Source organism: Schistocerca cancellata, chromosome 4 (genome assembly GCF_023864275.1).
Source record: "Schistocerca cancellata isolate TAMUIC-IGC-003103 chromosome 4, iqSchCanc2.1, whole genome shotgun sequence".
Lineage (NCBI taxonomy): Eukaryota > Metazoa > Arthropoda > Insecta > Orthoptera > Acrididae > Schistocerca > Schistocerca cancellata.
Genome location: NC_064629.1, coordinates 648,995,948 through 649,019,684, shown reverse-complemented (window position 1 = coordinate 649,019,684; position 23,737 = coordinate 648,995,948). Strand labels below are relative to the sequence as shown.

General features: G+C 38.9%; 3 protein-coding genes across 5 annotated transcripts in view; 2 read left to right on the top strand and 1 right to left on the bottom strand.

Moving 5' to 3' along the window:
• LOC126183302 (uncharacterized protein K02A2.6-like) overlaps positions 1-23,737 on the bottom strand; it is a 187,200-nt gene that overhangs the window by 5,514 nt on the left and 157,949 nt on the right. The gene's annotated exons all lie outside the window — the stretch shown is intronic.
• The window catches only part of LOC126183303 (uncharacterized), a 260,517-nt gene that overhangs the window by 131,587 nt on the left and 105,193 nt on the right, over positions 1-23,737 (top strand). The window lies entirely within an intron of this gene.
• The window catches only part of LOC126183304 (uncharacterized), a 164,904-nt gene that overhangs the window by 131,587 nt on the left and 9,580 nt on the right, over positions 1-23,737 (top strand). The window contains exon 1 of one of the 3 annotated variants that reach the window (XM_049925147.1): positions 19,680-19,760. The exons of the other annotated variants lie outside the window; for them this stretch is intronic. The gene's annotated coding sequence lies outside the window, so the exon portion shown is untranslated. Of the gene's footprint in view, positions 1-19,679; positions 19,761-23,737 lie in introns of those variants that run through there. 3 annotated transcript variants of the gene reach the window in all.

Here is a 23,737-nt window from a genome sequence, read left to right as displayed (position 1 = left end):
AAGTATTTCTGCTTTTGCTTTTCTACCCCCAGTTTCAGTTCCTGTCTTGTCCTTGAGTGACTGGACATTAACGTTCATGCTACTAATTGCTTTTATAAATGACCAGAATTTCTTTGAGTTGCAAGCGAGATATTTTGATAGTATTCTGCTATGGTATTCACTGAAGACTTTATGCATTGCTCAGCTGAAAGTAAAATTATTTAATTCAAACTGTCTCTATCTCTACCCCTATGCTTTGTTTTACTCCTATTATACAGTAATCTTTGTTTCTGTATACTAACTGTTACCACGGGTGGTCCCTCCTAACATAAACTGATCTACTGGGCACATATATGTCCAGTACATGATCAACTATTCTTTTAAACTTGAGTCTCAGTTATTCTACATGCTTTTGTCCTAAACTAATTGTTGAAAGTTCCTTTTTTGAGATATCACTACTGCTTCTTTATCTAGTTTACTGAACATACAAATCTCTCTACCTGTTTTAGTTGTCTTTCTGTCTTGGTAATCATTATTGATACAACTTCCTCATGCTTACTAATATCAGTTTCAAGGAGGATTTACAAAATAGGTCTGCTCTATTTGTTTCCATTAGATCTAATATATTTCCATCATGAGTGGGGTTTCCAAACTATCTATTCTAAATAGTTTTCACAGAAGGCACTCAGTAACATTTCACAGGATGTATTATTACACACACACTACTAACAAAGCTATAATTATTCTGATTGATTGTTTGATGATGAGAGTCATCCTTACGGTATGACTGGGGAACTTATGTACAAGCAAAATGAGGGTTTCTCTAAAGTTTTTGGTTACATCAGGAGGTGAGTCGGGTGGCTGGTAGAAGGATCCAGTTATAATTTTAAGCTCACACCTATAGTGAGTCTTGTCCAAACACCGTCACAAGCAACTTTAATTGCAATCATGGTGGATCTGAATTTGTTGTCTATGGTGACAAATACACCACTTCATTTCCCAGTAGCCTATCCTTTAGATATACACTTAAATTTTCCCCTAAAATCTCACTGCTGTGAACTTCAGGTTTTAACCAGCTATCTGTACCTAGCATTATGTGAACTTCAATGCTTTTTAGGGACACTTCAAACTCTGGCACTATGCTGGGAATGTTTCAGCAGTTAACCACTAGGATTTCAATACTATCACCTACGGGGGGTATTCCTTTGGATCTCACACAGATACTTCTGGGTCTTCCACAGCTTTTGTTATATGGACATCACGGAGAGTTGCCTAATCTAAAATAATAACAATAATAATATATGTTGTGTGCGCCCCACACACAGTCAGCTACCTGATAGCAGCCTCTGATGTGTTGTGCACACCTCACCCATTTAGGGACACCTTGCAGTTCTCAGTCTTATGGTTCAAGCCTAGAAAATCACAGCCTAGCTTGTCACAGATCCTTCACAGACTGTGGTTCAATCCTTACACTAGACTGAGAACCTGGTGTCCATGATCTGTTCTAGAAAAATTCTGCAGATTGTGAGATTTGTTGAAACTCTGAGAGCAAGTTTGGTATTCTCAGCTTTCTCCGCCAGACATTAGAATGATCCAAGAATGATTTCGGGACCCACGCAGCAGACATCGTTTCTTCCCAAGCCCTTCTACCATTTTCCTAAAGTGTACCATTATTTTCCATACATTTGACCTGCTGATGATAAAGAGATCATTACCCTTTTGTGTTTGCCCTTCCACCTCTAACTTGTTGGTTAGAGAAATTGGTGTAAAACCCTGAGATCTCCTTGGCCTGTGTCTACTCTGTGCAGGATGCACAGATATAACATTAAATGCCACTCACTGTCAAGTGGCCAAGTAGTGAGAGGACCTATATATACTGCGAAAGTGACAGCATCCACAGGAGAAGATAGTATGTGATGTATGTTTGGTATCTGTGGTACATGATTCTCAGTATCCCTTCCAGCACACACATTCATAGCAGCTTCCAGTCACTTGACAGTAGTCAGGGAGATTTTCAGCTGTTTACGAACAGCAACTAACTTATCCTTTGTCCAATAACAGTAAACAAAGTTGAGATGCATTGTTCCTGATGCAATATTTCACAGAACAGTATTCAAATAATTTTAAACTAAGTTGTTTGTTTTCTTTTAAGTTATAGGTTTGATAGGCTGCAAGTATTGCCAGTAGCATTTTAGAAATGAAGCAATTCACAACCAAGATGAGGTATCTATTAGGACAACAGTGAAACTTGATATAAAATTTGCTCTTTCTCTGAAATGATTTTCAGATTATGATTACTAACAAGTTTTACAATAGCATTAATTTACAATAAATGCAGGCAATATAACACTCGGACTGTTATTTAAAGTGACTTTAAATCACAAATGCCAATTGACTGTCAAGTAGGTTATGTCCAACACCCATAACCTTTGTGGCATTTTAGTAGCAATATGCACAGTGTCTGATAATAATGCCATAGAAAGTTTGGATGGCTCATTTCTACATTGTTACAGCATTGAAGACCATATAAAAGGATATAAAACCTGATTCCCTATCAAAGCATGAAACATATAACAATGTTTTGCAAAGTAGTCACAAAATATACATTACAAAAATGAAAATATGGGTCTATAAGATTTATCTCCACATACTGTCTTATGGCTGTCACTGTAATGATACACACTGGGTGGTAATCAGTATTTTGACACAAATGGGGTGTTATAGAGAATAGTGTGTACCTTCTAAGCCTGCAATCATGTCTGTGATAATCACTCATCTGCCCTCTTCAGTAGGTATTGCCTCTTCTTCTAATAATTAGATAGTCTAATCTAAAGGTTGGGAGTTTTTGAATTTCCTGAAATGATAAATACTTTGGGAACTTGCTCTTATGGAAGCCATTCAGAAAAAGCATTATTCCATAAATATGAAAAATTAAAAGAAATGGCTAGTCCTTCGCAGCTATAATGAAGCAACATACAACAAAAGCATATCTATGCTTCCATCGTTCCAAGTACCAGAAAAAATTAAAACGTAGAAATTGCTTTCTGCCATAGGTCAATCATTATTGATGCACTACATTTTCTGATCAAAATGGTGTATTGTGAGAAGTTTTATAGCCAAATTCTAATATTGTAACACTATCTCTGTGACAATGCCTTCCACACTAAACACTGACTGCAGACAAATACCCTGCTGCAACTGCAGTTCCTCCTACACACTTGGCAAATAACTAAGGCAAGCAGACATGCATGACTGTTCCTATTGAGTCAATACCAGTACTTTGCAATTAAATAGGCAGAATAATTATTTAACATTAAAGAATGCCTTACTGCCAGTAACTGTTTACTCCACACAGTCATTATTACAAGTATGTTATCTCAAGAAGTATGCAGTGCTACAGATCAGCTCAGTAGCTTTCTCATGCAGGTCTAGCACTTGCAAAATACTTGTGTCATTTAGTGTTACTCATCACCCTTAAGTCTGAGAAGCTAATACAGTAGAACATCGATTATCCAAATGTCGGTCAACCGAACGACCGCTTAACTGAACAGTGTACTCGCTCGCACCTGTTACTCTCCCACGCTACCGTCCATCATCCCCCTCACTCCCAAACCAAGTTTCCACTGGCGGAACATTGCTTCTAATGTTGCCTTCACAAGGCGCTGCTGACCATCCAAGCCGCCAGTTGCTGTGTTTCAACAATCAGCGCACTTCTGTCGGCTTGGCACTGGCAGTAGAAGTAGCGGCAGTATCAAAGCTGTTCACAGCAACAGCTGCGCCAGCTTAGAGTTGAGGCGTGCCACTCCGCGCAGTTTGAAGGATTGCACGCCCCCAAGAAGAGCTTCTCACGGTGCAAACAGTCACCTTCTGTTCTCTGTTATGACCACTTGTGTGCTGCTGCGTGAAGAAGTGAACTTGACGATACAAAATGCTTTAACGTAAACGTGTTGTCTTTTCTATGAGGGACAAGTACGAGATTATTAAAAGGTTAGAAGAAGGTGAATCTGCAACCACTTTATCCAATGAGTACAAGGTGGGGAAGTTGACAATTACGGATATAAAAAAAAAAAACAAAAGACGAGCATAGCAAATGTTATAGCTATGCTCGATTCTACTGATGGATCAACAAGCTGTAAAACTATGATGCTCGCCACGAACACAGATCTAGATGTTGCTGTTTACAAGTGGTTTACACAAAAGAGATCGGAAGGAGAACCTATCTCAGGTCCCATTCTGTGTGAGAAGGCAATGCAGTTCAATGAAAAACTTGGACGGCCTTCGAACTTTAAAGCGAGCACGGGCTGGTTAAAATGCTTCAAGTCAAGACATGGCATTCGTGAGCTTACAATACAGGGAGAAAACTGTTGGCTGATTCTTTCAAAGTCAAACTAAGGGACGTATTAAGGGAAGAAGATTATGCTCTCGAAAACGTTTACAATGCTGACGAAACTGGACTTAACTGGAAAGCTTTACCGAGAAAAACTCTTGTTTCACGTCATGAATTAGCAGCATCTGGTCCTAAAACAAACAAGGACCGTATTACAGCTTTGGCTTGTGCTAATGCTACTGGAAGTCACCAACTGCCTATGTTCGTCATTGGTAAAAGTAAAATACCGCATGTGTATTGTTCATGCAAAATGCATATGTAATATGTACATATTTTTGTTTAATAAACTATGCCACATACTATATATTCCTACTGAAGTTGTCTTTGTATGTTACTTTGTAATACTAAAAGAGATGCCTTTTTTATGAATAAATTTACTGGACAGTACTTCTTTTTGGCAAATAAACATGTACAGTTCGATTAGCCGAACAAACCAGTTTTCCGAACACCCATGTCTCCCAATTACTTTGGATAATCGGCACTCTATTGTAATTTGTTGTTAATTTGGTGCACAAAAGTTATGTCTTTTGCACCCCATTGACTTAAAATGGTTAATCCAGCCACTTTCAAACACAATAAGACTTCCATCCTAAGAGTTTAGGCAGGAGTGTGGATAATTCACAACATTTTGAAACCTGTACCACACTCACATCATCAGCTAAGGTAGAGGGCAGGTCCCTACTTAAAATTCTTGCTGTTCTCAAATCAGTAGGCCTATGTAAAATACACTCTGTTAAAATATTATGTACTGGAATGCGTATACTACAGGCACTACAAATGGGTGCATCCTTCTGCTGGGATGAAAGGCACTATGTCCTATATACAGGTAAGGAAGACCACATCTCATCTCTCTGGCCAAGAGGAGGAACATCATCGACGGACTTTTTGTTTCAAATTCGTAGCTTGCCTTCTCTCACCTTCAGACACTCTTCTTCCCATTTGTGCATAAGCTATTGCCTCAACAGCCATATCCTATAAGGGAAAACCAACATGTTCATCTCTGTCACCCCTACAGGTCTCCTTAATTTCTAAATCAGCTTGCTCTTTTCCTGTTATTTCAGAGTGCCAAAGTACCCAGCAGAATGTCCTATGAAGATGTAGCAAGAGAAGAGTGTCCTGTGCATTCAGTACTATTTTTCCTGAAGGAATGCCTTGTTTTTAAGTGTCAGTCATGGTGAGAACAATGTTCTGTGTAGTTGTGAGTGCATTATGTCAGAGCTGAGTGAATTCAAACATGCGTTACTTCATGGTGTTCATATGGTATGTGCTTCTCTAACAATGGAAGCCAATGTGTTTGGTATTTCAAGATCCACTGCACTGAAGGTTTATACTGCATACAGAAGGCCACAACATGGATGTGAGTGAGTGTTAACTGATCACAATACATAGTCACTGAAGAGGACTGTGACATAAAATAAGAGGATGACAACTGCAAATGCCAACACAGAACTGAATGTCACACTTGTGAACCCTGTCAGCACCAAAATAACATGAAGAGAGCCTCTTAAGCTGGAACTTCCAGGGAAAGCTGGAATTCCAAAACCACACAACAGTGATGCATAAGCCTGTAACAGGAAAATATGATGCCAAAACCATAAAACCTGGACTATGGAGCAATGGAAGAAAGTAATTTCATTGGATGAGTCTTGTTTCACAGTGTTTCCAGTTTACGACTAAGTTTACATGCCAAGAGTGAAACATCATGGACATTCAGTGATTATTTGGGCAGCCATATTGTGGTATTCCATGGGCTCTGTGGTTATTCTGCAAACCTACATTGCCACCAAGGGTTATGTGACCATTGTGGCTGATCAGATTGCTCTATAGTACAGTTTTTGTTCTCCAATGGTGATGCTGTGTTTGAAGACAACAGGGCTCCTGTCCATGAAGCTCAATTTTGTAAGCACTAGGATGAATTGTTGCATCTCGCTTGGGCACCAAAGTTACAAAATGTTGATCTTATTGAGCCCTTGTGATCTGCTTTGGAGAGATGGGTGCTTAATCGCTACCCACTTCCATCATCATTACCTGAATTTGCCACTATTTTGCAGGAGGTATGGTATAAGATTCCCTTGACAACCAAACAAGACCAGTATTTATCCATTCTGAGATGAGTAGAAGTTATTTTGAATGCCAACAGGTTTCCTACGCCATATTGGGCATGTATTGTGTTTTGGGCTTTCCACATTTTTTGTCAGCCTTCTGTATCTCACACTTGCTCATCAACTTAACTTGAGACACAAATAGATGAAATGCACTAATTCTGTCCTAGGGGTGGGGGTGGGGGGGGGGGGAGGTTGGGGGGGGGGGAGTTGAGGGGGGGGGGAAGCATGGGAGAGGGGGGAGGGTTTGATTGGAAACTGGCGAATTTATATGTTTAGCCTTCTTTAAGCTCAAAACCAGCACCAGTCAGCCTAGAATTATTAGCAATGTGTCATTTGGAGTAATGCAATGGACACCCATTAATCTTAGTAACACTCCTCATTGAACTTTTCTGACTAATGACACTGGCTTTACAAACTGCAATATATGATACCAAATGTTACCAACAGATCCTACAACAAATGCTAAAAATAGATTGGCTGTATGGTCAAATTATTTTCAAGGGAAGCCAAAACTGCCTATTTGCAATGGTTATAATTTTGTTTGTCACATTTTTATCTTTTCTGCTGATCTCCTCAATATGATGGATAAAATTATGATGTTCATCCAGTAATATCCCTGGACATCCTGTTGCTGCACTTCTAATTGGTATATCATTTAATTTGATCCTATAATTTTTTGCTACGTTGCCATCCAGCAAAGGTGTGTGTTTATGTGAGGTGCTGTGACAATTTGACACCATCCTTTTAGTTCATGGTGCACTGCATTACATTTGCCTTCTATAACACTTCTTGAGGCATTGCTTACAACAGACAACATGTTACCTGCAAATGCTGCCTTCTGCTTAAGTTATCACAGTCATGTAACTGCAAGTGAGCAGTAGTATGGTATGCAAGTGCCTGCGGTATAGACTAAATTTTGTTATGTTTGTACTGTTTGTTGCCTGATGCGAAATGATGGTTGGTCATATTCAGCACCAAAGAAGGACTGTACTCCATTCTAAACGCCCCTGTAGCTGACACTATTCCCTCATAGTAAACCGTATTGTGTGAATTAAGGTATGATGGTCTAGCAGACCCATTCAGTATGAATCCATAATCATGCCAGGACTGGAAAGAGTCATATAATACTGGAGCATACATACTAGGTCTGCTCCCCATACCTGGTGAGCAACAAATTTTAAAACAACAAGAGTTTTCGGAAGACTAAATTCTCAAGTCCTTCAGATATGGTAGCTATATAGGCTTCTGACCAAAAGTGTGGCACAGATAAGTCACTGATTCTATAAAAGTTGAAACTATGCCCCTCAAATTAAGTTCTGGAAGGTCAAAAGTATGATGAGGATGGTTAAAAATAACACAAAAAGCTGTTATATTGAAAACATAAAACCAGTATTCAGTGTCCATTCCTTCAGCCTTCTAAGTCATCTGCAGTTGGCATGTCCTTGCTGAAAGACTTGGAGGAGAGCTAAAATTTCCAATTGTATCTATGAATAAAGCACATTTGACAAGACTCTAAAAACCTATGGACATAATGCCATCAGTCACAGTAGTGGGTCACTGGGCATACAAGCGCAGAATGTGCAGACATCAGCATCAGGGCTTACTTATCTGTTAATTTGCATATGTGTTGTCATCTTGCTGTTGTTGTGGTGTTCTGGAAATTGTAATGATGATATTTTCAGCAACTATGTAAGAAATAATTATTGATTAAATAAGTGTGTATAATTTCATGGAAATTACCAGTTCTCACGGGAGCAGCAGCAATAAATATTGCAAATAAATATGTCCTACACATCTGCAGCTTTTGAGCTTTAAATGTACAGTGGTGAACATGATGCACTGCCTCTGCCTCTGAGGTGCGTATCAGCAGTGAGTGTCATATTCGGCATATCATCACTACAGCCACAACTTCAGCACACCGCTCAGAATACCATCCCAAATGATTTCACCTCTCATGCTTAGACATAGGTAAATAATAATAATGCCAGTAGAGGACCTAAATAGTATGTATTTACAGCAACCAATAAACAGTTCAACCTCTTGTGCGAGAAACATGAAATGGTAAGGATGTCAAGATGTATATCAACACTTGATGCAGCAAGGCAGAATAAATATTAACACTGATGGTGATGCATAGGGGTGAGGTGAAGCTATTACAGCAACAGCCACCTGACATGGAAATAATGTTGTTCAGTCACACTCACTGTTTGAAAAAAGAAATGCTTAGCCAATAATGCATGTTTCCTTGCAGGTGAAGTGAAGCCATTACAGCATCAGCTACCTGACATGGAAATAACGCTGTTCAGTCAAACCTACTGTTTGAACATTAGTGGATGCCAGCACATCAGTGCCGGTATGATATCAAATCGGGAGTTCTAGCTGGTGGTAGTATTCAAAGTAATATTATCCATGGATGAATGGTGTGTACTATGTGATGAGTTAATGCAGATTTCTCCCTCATTCCCTAGGAATGTCCACACTCTGTCAATGATACTGTAGGGGACTTCCCTGGAACAGATTGCATACATCTACAACAGCAGACTTTTAAGAGTTTAATGTATGCCATTTATGCAATACAGCTCATATTTCTACCAATTCTATGATACATTATGGAATAATCTGCTGAAGTTGGCTCACCAAACTCTCTGCCTATTGGAAGAAACCATAGCTCAACTCCATGATGCATGCTGTGCATCAGCAGAGGTGGAAACTGATGATTCAGCTTTACTGGGTGTGTGCAACAGAACTATGATCTTGTTTAAGTTGTTTATATAGGGTGAATCACCTAAAACTAGTACCACAAATATTTCAGAAATGGAAAGCACTATTAATGAGCAGAGTCCCCAGAATGGATTGGTAGTCAGGGGCTCGAATTGTTAGCCAATCAACAGACTGTAATAACACTTAGAAAGTGTATTTTTTGTGCATACATACAATTTTTAAATGGACTAACGCCTATTGATATTAAAAAAACTAAAAGTGGGGCAAATTAGAATGTCAATGGTGTTTGTTGCAGGATTATAGTGCGAGTCTTTTATGAGATATTGTGTTTTGAAAAGTTTCATCTCCAACACTTTTACAATAGCTGTGGCAGCACACATTAAGGAACAACACAAGTGCATACACTATTTATGTGGATTCTGATCAGTAATAAGATAATTGACCATCTGAGATTGTGTTCAGAATTACCACCAGCAGTGGTAATACACGCTTCCAGTCTGGTATGGAATGACTGCTGCACACGTGCGAGCATTTCAGTGGAGATGTCCCTGAAGGCTGCAGTAATATGTCATTGCATACCACTGGGTATGTCCTTGTAGACAGCCTGTTGCAGCTTTCCCCATTGAAAAAAGTCCACAGGGGTCAAACCCAGGGGACAGGCCAGCGAAAGTACAGGTCCTTTGTGTTGAATCAAATGATCTGTAAACAATTCATGAATACATACTTTAGACCTTTGTGCACTGAACACCAATCATGTTGCTACCACAGGTTCCTGCTCATCTGCAGAGGAATGTCTTCTAGCATCTGTGGAAAACAGTCTGTTAGGAGGTTGCAATACTTCTGCATGTCCAGTGATATGTCTGTGAAAAATGGGCATATGTATTGATGGTTCACTTTCCCACACCACATATTTACACTCCATGGATGCTGACATTCCACATGATGAAGCCAATGAGGATTGTCATCAGAGCAACAGTGCATGTTTTGGCAGTTTACAGTAGTAGGAGAAAGCAGATCCAGGAGCAATTTTGATATCAAATTAATTGGCTAAACTAATTAAACTGATCAGTTAATCTCCTCTCCTCCCTCACCATCCTATGCAAAATCCCTCTCCCCCTGGCAAATACCCCTCCCCCTCCCCCTATAGGGGGCAAATTCTGATTTTTGTTGGAAATTCAAGTGTCAGTTACATTGCAGAGGACATAATAATTATAATAATAACTACACTAATAATAACAGAAATAGATGGAAATTTAAATCATGGTCAGAAATTCAAACTGTGAGTGTGACTGTGCCTGCAATACCACATCCAGAGGGTGCTCCATGAAAAGCTCAGTTGATCGTTGGGCTTAGTGGTGTTCAACTGATGAGATGCTGTTGTCAGACAGAGAGCATTTTAATAACTGTATTATCTGTAGGCATGCATCTGAGGACTGCATCCGTAGCCTCCTACATAAGGACTGGAAAGAAATGGTAATGGAAGAGCCTAAGAAGAAGAATATTTTTCAGTAAATAATAGTGATGCAGCAGGAGGCCTTGAAGATGTATTTTGCCACTGATACATCTGGCTACTCATGCTGGAACTACCTAACTCTTTTTAAATGGCTAGTCAATCTGTCTCAGAAGTAATTTCCACCAATCAGACCAAGTGATGCCTGGCAGCACTACACCCAGTCAAGTGATTGTGACATCAGGCATGTACGGTGAGTGTGACAGCTCACTGGTCCCAGTTGCAGTCAGTGGAAGGACCATGAAATATCAACAGCAGCAGCCAAGATCATCCAGTGCCTCACAGAAGAACAGGAAGAAGCAGAAGAGTAAGTATCACTTGTTTAATATACTGTCACATCTATGTCTGTAGTTGCTACTATTATTACTACAGTTAACAGTTCTTCTTCTTTCTCCAGCAGCAGCACAACAGCTCAGCTTGTTGGGACCTGCAGCAGCAGCAACAGAGACCTCCAGCACATGGGGCCCTGTCATAAAATTGGTCAGCATGTTGGAACAGGACAAGGATCTAGGAGCACATGGTGACTGGTGTGTGCTGATGGAGATCGAGAATCTGGTGCAAGGGGTTAAAGAGCTGTTTATTCTGTCAGAATAGAAGGAGGTATGTTGTGCAATGCCATACATCATTACTCAGATGAATACAGAGTATAATCCATCACTTTCTCCCCTGGACATTAACTGTGCTGGTCTGACACTACACAGCACATCAATGTATGATGACACAGCGCTCAGGGTAAAATCTGGGGACCTACTCATTTGTTTACATCACTCTACTGTTACAAACCCCCCCATGAACCATGGACCTTGCTGTTGGTGGGAAGGCTTGCGTGCCTCAGCGATACAGATAGCCGTACCGTAGGTGCAACCACAACAGAGGGGTATCTGTTGAGAGGCCAGACAAACGTGTGGTTCCTGAAGAGGGGCAGCAGCCTTTTTCAGTAGTTGCAGGGGCAACAGTCTGGATGATTGACTGATCTGGCCTTGTCACACTAACCAAAACGGCCTTGCTGTGCTGGTACTGCAAATGGTTGAAAGCAAGGGGAAACTACAGCCGTAATTTTTCCCGAGGGCATGCAGCTTTACTGTATGGTTAATGATGATGGCATACTCTTGGGTAAAATATTCCGGAGGTAAAATAGTCCCCCATTCGGATCTCCGGGTGGGGACTACTCAAGAGGACGTCGTTATCAGGAGAAAGAAAACTGGCATTCTACGGGTCAGAGCGTGGAATGTCAGATCCCTTAATCGGGCAGGTAGGCTAGAAAATTTAAAAAGGGAAATGGATAGGTTAAAGTAAGATATAGTGGGAATTAGTGAAGTTCGGTGGCAGGAAGAACAAGACTTATGGTCAGGCGAATACAGGGTTATAAATACAAAGTCAAATAGGGGTAATGCAGGAGTAGGTTTAATAATGAATAAAAAAATAGGAATGAGGGTAAGCTACTACAAACAGCAGATAGACACTAAGCCCACACCTACTACAGTAGTACAAGTTTATATGCCAACTAGCTCTGCAGATGACGAAGAAATTGAAGATATGTATGATGAAATAAAAGAAATTATTCAGATAGTGAAAGGAGACGAAAATTTAATAGTCATGGGTGACTGGAATTCAAGAGTAGGAAAAGGGAGAGAAGGAAACATAGTAGGTGAATATGGATTGGGGCTAGAAATGAAAGAGGAAGCCGCCTGGAGGAATTTTGCACAGAGCATAACTTAATCATAGCCAGCACTTGGTTCAAGAATCATAAAAGAAGGTATGGAAGAAGCCTGGAGATACTGACAGGTTTCAGATAGATTATATAATGGTAAGACAGAGATTTAGCAACCAGGTTTTAAATTGTAAGACATTTCCAGGGGCAGATGTGGACTCTGACTACAATCTATTGGTTATGAACTGTAGATTAAAACTGAAGAAACTGCAAAAAGGTGGTAATTTAAGGAGATGGGATCTGGATAAACTGACTAAACCAGAGGTTGTACAGAGTGTCAGGGAGAGAAAAGGGAACAATTGACAGGAATGGGGGAAAGAAATACAGTAGAAGAAGAATGGGTAGCTTTGAGGGATGAAATAGTGAAGGCAGCAGAGGATCAAATAGGTAAAAAGACGAGGGCTAGTAGAAACCCTTGGGTAACAGAAGAAATATTGAATTTAATTGATGAAAGGAGAAAATATAAAAATGCAGTAAATGAAGCAGGCAAAAAGAAATACAAACGTCTCAAAAATGAGATCGACAGGAAGTGTAAAATGGCTAAGCAGGGATGGCTAGAGGACAAATGTAAGGATGTAGAGGCTTACCTCACTAGGGGTAAGATAGATACTGCCTACAGGAAAATTAAAGAGACCTTTGGAAAAAGGAGAACCACTTGCATGAATATCAAGAGCTTTGATGGAAATCCAGTTCTAAGCAAAGAAGGGAAAGCAGCACGGTGGAAGGAGTATATAGAGGGTCTATACAAGGGTGATATACTTGAGGACAAAATTATGGAAATGGAAGAGGATGTAGATGAAGATGAAATGGGAGATATGATGTGTGAAGAGTTTAACAGATCACTGAAAGACCTGAGTAGAAGCAAGGACCCCAGAGTAGACAACATTCCATTAGAACTACTGACAGCCTTGGGAGAGCCAGTCCTGACAAAACTCTACCATCTGGTGAGCAAAATGTATGAGACAGGCGAAATACCCTCAGACTTCAAGAAGAATATAATAATCCCAATCCCAAAGAAAGCAGGTGTTGACAGATGTGAAAATTACAGAACTATCAGTTTAATAAGTCACAGCTGCCAAATACTAATGCGAATTCTTTACAGATGAATGGAAAAACTGATAGAAGTCGACCTCGGGGAAGATCAGTTTGGATTCCGTAGAAATGTTGGAACACGTGAGGCAATACTGACCCTACGACTTATCTTAGAAAAAAGATTAAGGAAAGGCATACCTACGTTTCTAGCATTTGTAGACTTAGAGAAAGCTTTTGACAATGTTGATTGCAATACTCTCTTTCAAATTCTGAAGGTAGCAGGGGTAAAATACAGGGAGCAAAAGGCTATTTACAATTTGTACAGAAAGCAGATGGCAGTTATAAGAGTCAAGGGACATGAAAGGGAAGCAGTGGTTGGGAAGGGAGTGAGACAGGGTTGTAGCCTGTCCCCGATGTTATTCAATCTGTATATTGAGCAAGCAATAAAGGAAACAAAAGAAAAGTTCGGAGTAGGTATTAAAATCCATGGAGAAGAAATAAAAACTCGAGGTTCACCGATGACATTGTAATTCTGTCAGAGACAGTAAAGGGCTTGGAAGAGCAGTTGAATGGAATGGACAGTGTCTTGAAAGGAGAGTATAAGATGAACATCAACAAAAGCAAAATGAGGATAATGGAATGTAGTCGAAGTAAGTCGTGCGATGTTGAGGGAATTAGATTAGGAAATGAGACACTTAAAGTAGTAAAGGAGTTTTGCTATTTGAGGAGCAAAATAACTGATGATGGTCGAAGTAGAGAGGATATAAAATGTAGCCTGGCAATGGCAAGGAAAGCGTTTCTGAAGAAGAAAGATTTGTTAACATCGAGTATGCATTTAAATCTCAGGAAGTCGTTTCTGAAAGTATTTGTATGGAGTGTAGCCATATATGGAAGTGAAACGTGGTCGATAAATAGCTTAGACAAGAAGAGAATAGAAGCTTTCGAAATGTGGTGCTACAGAAGAATGCTGAAGATTAGATGGGTAGATCACATAACTAATGAGGACGTATTGAATAGGATTGGGGAGAAGAGAAGTTTGTGGCGCAACTTGACTAGAAGAAGGGATCAATTGGTAGGACATGTTCTGAGGCATCAAGGGATCGCCAATTTAGTATTGGAGGGCAGCGTGGAGGGTAAAAATCATAGAGGGAGACCAAGAGATGAATACACCAAGCAGATTCAGAAGGATGTAGGTTGCAGTAGGTACTGGGAGATGAAGAAGCTTGCACAGGATAGAGTAGCATGGAGAGCTGCATCAAACACAAGACCACAACAACAACTGCTACAAACTTATTTGGATAAGTATGGCGCTATCTCTTGTGTCAGACAGACTGGACCATTGGCTAACATGTATTCAAATTGTATACAATGACATTGTGAAGTATCTTTGTGTGTATTGTATAAATGTGAATGTTTTACAACAGTGCCTCAGTTCAAGTCTCAATACAGTGTCAAAGATAACTACTATTACTCCACATCAACTTTACAGATGGAATACCTAAGTTTTGTGATGCTCCTGTCAGTTTGAGGGAAATACGAGCAGAATTTAGTGAATGCAAGAAACAGTTATTTGGGAAATACTGTGCTGCTGTGAAAAATGAAGGAGTGAATTTTGGTAGTATACTGCAACCTATTTACCATTACTAAAGTGTAAATAACACTATAATATATTATTGTAAGTCTTTTGTAATTCCTACTTCATAACCCCCTCATTATAATGTGCAGATATGTAGCTATTGTAGCTCCGTCGGTAAGGTGCTAGTTCCTGGTTGTGCTATAGTGACAACATATATTTGATTATTACAAGTGTTTTTTTAGTGTAAATAAAAAAATAATAAATTATTGTCTTTTGTTTTTATTACTTCATAACCCTCTCATTATAATGTATAGATGTGTAGCTGTTGTAGGTTAGTTGGTAAGGTGCTAGTTGCTGATTGTGCTACAGTGGCTCATATATTATTATTACAAGCAGTTTTTTTTCTGTAAGAGCCCTTTGCATGACAATACCTGATGTAGTCAGTATTGTGGAAGGGTGGGCAAAGCATCCTGGTCCTGTGATGCCACAGAACACAACAAGAAAAAAAAGTAAAATGGGAGTCCTGATAATTTATGAGTGATAATTGTGGGTCCGTCCACAGCTCATGGTCTTGCAGTAGCTTTCTTGCTTCCCACGCACAGGGTCCTGGGTTTGATTCCCGGTGGGGTCAGGGATTTTTCCTGCCTCGAGATGACTGGGTGTTGTGTCGTCTTCATCATCATCATTCATCCTCATTACGGTTGGAGGAAGGCAATGGCAAACCACCTCCGCTAGGACCTTGCCTAGTCAATGGTGCGGGTCTCCCGCATCATCCCCTATGCTCCTCGGAGTATGAGACATCATCATCACCAATTGTGAGTCCATCCAACTGCACCAAGACACTCATGTCACTGTTAACACAAGCAGATGGAGTCCACTTTGAACATGTGAGTGTATTTTCAAAACTGCTATTTTAACCTAAATACCAACTATTACAGGAGATACTGCAAGGTTTAAGTGGTGTGACATACATGACATTCAGTGAAAGCAGAAAAATTAAAGCCAAACACTGTGTTCATATTTGATGATGTTATGGAAAACCTGGATTATCTTTGAAGATACTTCTTTTTTAATATCACCATATGGTTGACGATGTATTTTATTTGAGTCAGACATATTCCAGAATCTCAAAACAGTTGGTGAGGGATAATTCAAACCTCATTATAGCCTTCAAACAAGACAATATGAATTCAAAGGACATTTACCACGTGCATGTACGTACTGTAAGAGGTGACAATTGGGTTGGCATAAGTAGAGTTGGTTCTGTGTCAGGAGGGACTCTTCCAGTTCGCTCCTTGCCAGTTTTCCTCGGAAGGATGGTAGTGACCTGTCTTTGCTGGTGGGCACAGTGAAAGAAGACTCAGAATTTGTTATTTATTTCCATAAAAATAGAGGTAGCACCTTGACTCATGGTTGGCATAGTCTGTCAATGCCCAATGAGGAACTGCACAGTAAGTGGCCTTCAGCCCACTAAAGGCAGCTGACACTGCACACTTCGTTTCAGCCGGCTGCCATACTGGCAGTTCGTCACTTGCAGCAGTCGTGGCACCAGTTGTACCGAGATGTCGCGGCAGTGAGTGACAGCAGCGTGTGTATTGAACTTACACATAATGACTTGGGAGGTGCTCGTCCCACTTCCGCCCACCACCCTTCTTCGTCATCCTTTATAGCATGATAATAGCCGCCATGTAGCTGTGAAGTTCAATGATATTTGCATGCTCTCTCAGCTTATTGTAGGAGAACTTAAGTTCATAATATTCATTTCATATAACCCTATCATATTGCCCTGTTTTGCTTCCTTTAGTACTTCTACGAACATATCTTGCAATCTTCCCACTTCATTCCTTACCTCCCAAGTGGTGAAATTCGGTCTCAACAACCACCTGTGATTCGTGAAGACTACATACAGCTGCTGCGTGAACAAAACTTCGTTCTGTAGAGGCTGATTGATAAGTACTTCTGCTCCAATGATGAGCAAGATCATAACACACGTTAGACATCATCTATGCATCATCCTCGCCATTACCAAGAGGAAATAATTTATATGTACTCCCTTCCTCCTTAGAAAAAAGTGGGAATACAACAAAAATATGTATATTCCGAAGTACATTACATTAATCAAAGAAAAAAAAGGAAAAAATCCTACTATTATCCGCATATCTTTCCACCCACAACCATGTATTCCTTGGTCTCAACCCCTATGGCCTATTCTGCAGTATTTATTTACTATTTTGCTTCTTAATTCTAGTATGTGGCTTCTCCACTGGCACTTGAGGAATCTATGACCCCTTGTAAAGTTTTAACTCTACTGACATGGACCACTGAAGTTCGTCCTGGTAACTATAACTTCACATTTACAGGCAACTTTACATCAACCACCTGGTAAGGCCCTGAAACTTCTTACCCTTTTGAGTGTGCGGGTTTGCAAGTAATACTCATTGATCTCTCTGATACTGTGGTAAATTCTTCTTACCTAACCTCACACACTCTTGATGTTCTAGCACTTTTGTGTTGGCTCCTTTTACCAATTTTCTTTAGACTATAGTTTTTGAGCATACATTAACGTGTTCACCTTCTTTTCCCAACTTTCGGTGAATCACATCAAACAGAGATGGTATTTTGTGTCCACATACCACCTTTTACAGTGACAACCCTGTTCCTGTATGAGTTTTTGAATTTTAGGCACAAACTACAAAATCTAAATATACTCCCCATCTAGGTGTTGAGAAATCACATAATCTTAGATACAGATCTATGAACTCTATTCGCACGTACATTTGCCTATGGATTTAATGGACTTGTATGTAATTTCTTAACTTTCAGTAAGCGACACAACTGCTTAATTACATCGGACATGAAATTTGTGCCCTGGTCCATAATAAGCGTTTGTGGCACCACAAATTTAAGTATCCAATGATTTAATGTAGCGTGAGGTATTGTGATTGCTTTCTGATCTGGTATTGCTACCATTACAGATACCTTGAGAAATGTTCGATAATTGTTTACTCATACTTGTTACCTGATTAACTCCTGTGAAACACCCCCAAAATATCTGTTCCTATCATTTGGAATGGACAGTCAGACTCTGGTAGTCTTTTTAATTGCAACTTTCATGGTGTAAGCATGTCGTGCATACAGAATACAGCTCTTGACATACTGTTTAACATCAGCACATCTTGTTCTCCACCAGAATCTTTCTTCTAGTGTTCTATCTGTTGTTCTGTTACCCCATGACTCGATAACATATGATCATGTGCTAGTCATAGTACTTCTGTCTGCAAAGCTGCTGGAACTACAACATGCGGTCCACACTTGGTTCAGCTACATAAAACCTCATCATTTATGACAAACTGCGGCTGTTTCCAATGCACCTGACACTCTTCATCATTTGCTTTTGATTTCTTCAGATCCTTTAGAACAAATCCAAAGACTTGCAATGCCCCAATCTTCCTACTAAGTGTGTCTGCATTTGTGTGTCTAACACCCAGTTTGTGAATCACATCCTTAGTTTCAAAGCCCACCTTGTTAGACAACTTGAAGGATCTTTTAACCGTAGTAGCCCTTTTAAAGCTGCATGATCAGTAATCACTGTGCACTTACATTCATATAGATAACATCTAAAATAACAAATACCTTATATTAATGTTAACATCTCCTTTCCAGAGGTAGAAAAATTTTGCTCAGTCTTATTAAGTTGACAAGATGCATATGCAACAGGGTGTTCTTTCCCATCAATGGTTTGCCCTAAAATCATTCCCAATGCTGTACCAGTTGCATCACATGACAATATGACTTCTTTTGTGAAATCCGGAAAAATCAAAACTGGGTCTGAAGTTGATATGTCTTTTAAATTTTGAAATGCTCTCTCACACACAGGTGTCCAGCTAAATGTAATATCTACTCGCAATAACTTTATTAGTGGTTGTGCCACTTCAGCTAATCCATTCACAAATTTCTTATATTAGTTTGCTAATCCAAGAAAATATTGTAATTGTTGAACTGTCTCAGGGAATGGAAAGTCATATACTGCTGATGTAAGGTGTGGATCTGTCCTTACTCCATTTGGCTAATTATATGTCCCAGATAGTTAACTTGTGATTGTGCAAAGTAACACTTATCAATATTAAGCATAAGTCAAGTCTTTCTCGACTTGTCAAATACCATCTCCAAACACTGAGCCTGCTCTTTCAGGATTTTCGCAAATATAATTATATCATTGAGAGAAACCACGTATTTGTTTGCTTTTAAACCTCTGAGGAGTTCATCTGATAACTGTTGAAATGTAGGTGGTGTGTTGTTTAGCCCAAAAGGCACCCTACAATACTTGTATTGACCAGAAGTCCTGATAAATGTAGTTTTAGGTCTATCCTCTGGCTGTACCTCAATTTGATGATCTCCCCATCGTAAATCTAGGGTTGAAAAGAACTTGAGCTGATCCAAATTATCTAATGTGTCAGTAATATTAGGAATCGGGTACGCATCTGTTACTGTTTTTTCATTTAAGGATTTGCAATCGCAAGAAAACTGATATTTCTTTGTTACATGTGGTGACTTATTACCCACTATCATGATACCCACTGATAATAGACTATCAGTATGTTCGATAATCCTATCTGATAACTGCTGATTCACCATTTCCTCTACTAAAGTCTTTAAACACTTAGGTAGCTGATACTGTTTTGTGAATATGGGCGGATAATTGCCTGTTGGTAGTCTATGTTGCTTGTATCGTGTAGCAGGTAACACTCCCTATGGATTGAACAAATTCTTATACCACATTAACACTGATTCCATTATTGGCCTATCCTCACCCTGCAGGTGTTTAACTTTTTCTCATTCTCCTTTTTGAGAACCTCTAACATGGCTATCGTATGGTTACAAGCAAGTTGGCTCCCAAGAAAAGTAGAATTTTGATGAGTATAAAGTGCATAAAGTGTAGTAAAGTCGTGAAAAATAGAATTCTGTGTGATGAGTGCGACGGTTGGTTACATTTTCGATGTGCAAAGTTAGAAGAAGACAATCTTTCAGACGAAAACAGCGAATGGCGATGCAATGTCTGTCTGAAGAGTAAGGACAATATGGCGCCGATGGAGGAAGATAAACATGAGGTCAATGCTGACTATAATACTTTACAAGCTATCTTATCAGTGGTAATTGAAGAGAACCTAGCTCTGGCCAAAGAAAACGAACAACTGAAGAAGGAATACGCAGCAATTAATCAGGAACTCATTAAACAAATTTCCCAAGAAGAGGTTAGTGTCGTGTACACAGAACCAAGCAATCAATGTAGGCCATTAGATCGCCTACAAGACAATGGCAGGCTGTTCCTGTCACAAAATGTGGTAGAGTCTGTGTAAACTTTCCACCCTTGGAAAACATATTTAGTGTTCTTGCTACAGAAAAAAACATTTAAGTAGACTCACAAGTCAATGTGCTTAACACAAGTAAGGTTAACGAAAGTGAAGTGAGTAATAGGTGTAGCAACAATATTACATCAACTGTCAATAGAAGTGAAGTGAATAATGGGCACAATAAAAATATTAAGTTAACTGTCAATAGAAGTAATGAAACTGTCAATAGAAGTGAAGTGAATAATGGGTGCAGTAAAAATATTACGTCAACTGTCAGTAGAAGTAATGAAACTGAAAACCAAAACAAAGCAAACTGCAATTGCAGACCTAGGCCTGTGAAAATACATTTATATGCAGACAGTCAAGGAAGGAAATTAAGGGATATAGTTGAGAACAATTCAAGCCACCATATCTCAGCCACAATAAAACCTAGTGGAAAATTTAAAGATGTTGCAGGTTCTTCACCAGCAGAAGCCATGGAACTGGCAGTTTTTCTGTCTGGATCAAATGACGTAGCGAGAAATGAAGGAAAAGACTTCTTGTCCTCATTAAAGAAGAAACTGCAGGAACTACAAAATACAAAAATCCTCATCTTTTCAATACCATTTTGGCATGATCTTCCATCCTGGTCATGTGTGAATGTTGAAGTGACAAGAGTAAATGAAGAAATGAAGAAAATTTGTAAATACTTTAAAAATGTCTGTTTTGTAAACATAACTAACTTAGGTACAAGATTTCACACTGTTCATGGTCTCCATCTGAATCAACTCGGAAAGAAGTATGTGAGTAATGAAATCATAAAACTAGCCAATGAGTTAGGCATAACAAAAATCGAGAGCTCTAAGTCAATACCACTTAGATTTCAGAGGTAGCAAAGAAGGGCTGAGACCAACAGCTTTGCCCACATTCACACTGGATGACCAGATTAAAGATAAGAATAATATAATAAATGTCAGTAACACTAGAGAGAAATATAGCAGTAATGATGAATGCCCCATTAACAAAAACCACTCACCAACTTTGTCTTTCAAGATAGGTTATCTCAATATTGAAAGTATAAGTGGAAAACACATAATTTTAAATGAATTTGCAAATGAGAACTTATTTGATGCATTATGCTTAAGTGAGCACTGGTGTAAAGAAAATGAAATATCTTTTCATGTACTAGATGATTTCCACTTAGCAAACAGTTTTAGCAGAGAGCAACATATTCATGGGGGTGTATCAATTTACATTAAGAAGGGATTAATAAATTGTAGTAATGAACTAGATCTAGGATTTTTGTGCAGTGAGATACATTTTGAAGCCACAAGCGTATATCTGGATCATTTAAAAATTGCTATTGTATCTCTTTATAGATCACCAGATGGAAGTCCATTAATATTTTTAGAAAAACTTGAGACTTTACTAAATTTCTTTCTTAGTCCTCAGTGGAAGAAATATAGTATTGTGATTGGTGGTGACATCAATGCTGCATTTGATGTAAACAAAGATGTGCACACTGTAAATGAATTTAAAAACCTGTTACGACAATTCAACTTCATTTTTACGAACTGCAAACCCACAAGACAGTCCGCTTGTCTCGACAACATACTTACAAATGTCAATAGAGAGTTACTGTCTTCAGATGTAGCTGTCTTCGATTTCTCGGACCATGACTCAGTTTGGGTAAAAATAGGTACAGTTAGGCCTAACATGGAGTATAAGGAGTTTAAAGAGCCTAAAATAGTCATCACAAGACCAATAACGCAAGAAAAATTGTCTAATTTCATGGTCTCACTCAGTAATTATGACTGGTCACATCTGTTTAACAATAATGCTCATAATAATAATGCCAATACAGTGTTTGATAGATTTTTTCATTATTTCTTAAATATATTCGAGACCAACTGCCCTCAATACAAACGTAAAGTTAACCCTAAAAGTAACAGTAATAGACATAGGGATAAGAGTCCATGGTATACCGCTCAACTAGCCAATATAAAAAGAAGGTTGTTGTTGTTGTATAGAGATTGTTACAGACTTCAGAAAACTGATATGGCTAAACAAAGGTACTCAAGAGCACAAAAGGAATATAAGTATGCTTTAAATGAGGCCAAAAAACAACATAACCTAGTCAGCATTGAGTCATCAAAAAATAAATGAAGAAAAGCATGGACTATAATAAATTCAGTGGCCAAAAGCAAAGCAGAAACTTGAGGTAGTAATTTCAGCAGACGAATTTAATAACTACTGTATAAAATCTGTTAATCAAATTAGGGAAAGCATTGTGAGGCCACAAGAGACTGTTGCTGATCTCATTAAATACCATAATGTAGACTACACCCTGAACGATAAATTCCTTTTAACAGAGGTCACACCAGATGTTGTTTTAACTCTTGTAAATAACTTTAGACCCTCTGATAGTGAAGATATATATGGTATTTCTTGTAATATGTTAAAAAATATAATTGGCTACATAGTATATCCTCTTACTAAATGTATAAATAGATGTCTAATTGAAGGAGTATTCCCAGAAGTATTAAAATTATCCAGGGTAGTGCCCATTTACAAAAAGGAGACAAAAATTGCCCATCTAGCTATCGCCCAATATCTGTGACACCTATTTTATCTAAAGTTTTGGAATCCATCATCAACTCCCATTGTTTGATTATCTGACATGTAATAACATTATTACTGTGGTACAATTTGGCTAATTTAGGAAGGGAAAATCCACAGTCCATGCCATTGACTCCCTGATTAAAAAAGTGCTTAATGCTTATGAAGGAAAAAATTTTGCTCAGGCTACATTTTGTGATCTAAGCAAATCCTTCGATTGTGTGGAGCATATTTCACTCCTCAACAAACTAGTTTATTACAGAATCACAAACAGTGAAGTTGACATCATTTTCATATCTTTCCTCAGCAAATGCAAAGAAATTGTTTGTATTGGTAAACAGAGATCACAGCTAGCTGAAGTTAAGTGCGATGTGCCACAAGACTCAGTATTAGGACCTCTGCTATTTATCCTAATGACAAACGATCTACCATCTTACATAAATACTCACTCCATTCCCTATGCAGATGATACCACTTTTTTCAATATCAGCTCAGACAAATGTGGCAAATGACATAATATCACAGGCATCAGTCTGGTTTCGAGCCAATGGGTTCCTGCTTAATGAGAGTAAAACTCAAAAGACTGTATTTAGTTTAAGAGATCTGCCAGTAGAAGACTTCATCGATAGTGTTAAGTTCTTAGGTATTGTCATAATAGTAAATTGACTTGGGAGCCACATATTAAATACATTAGTGCAAGGCTGTCTAGAGTGGTGAATTTGTTAAGGAATTTAAAAAACCATGTACCTGTGGCCTATGTAAGATCA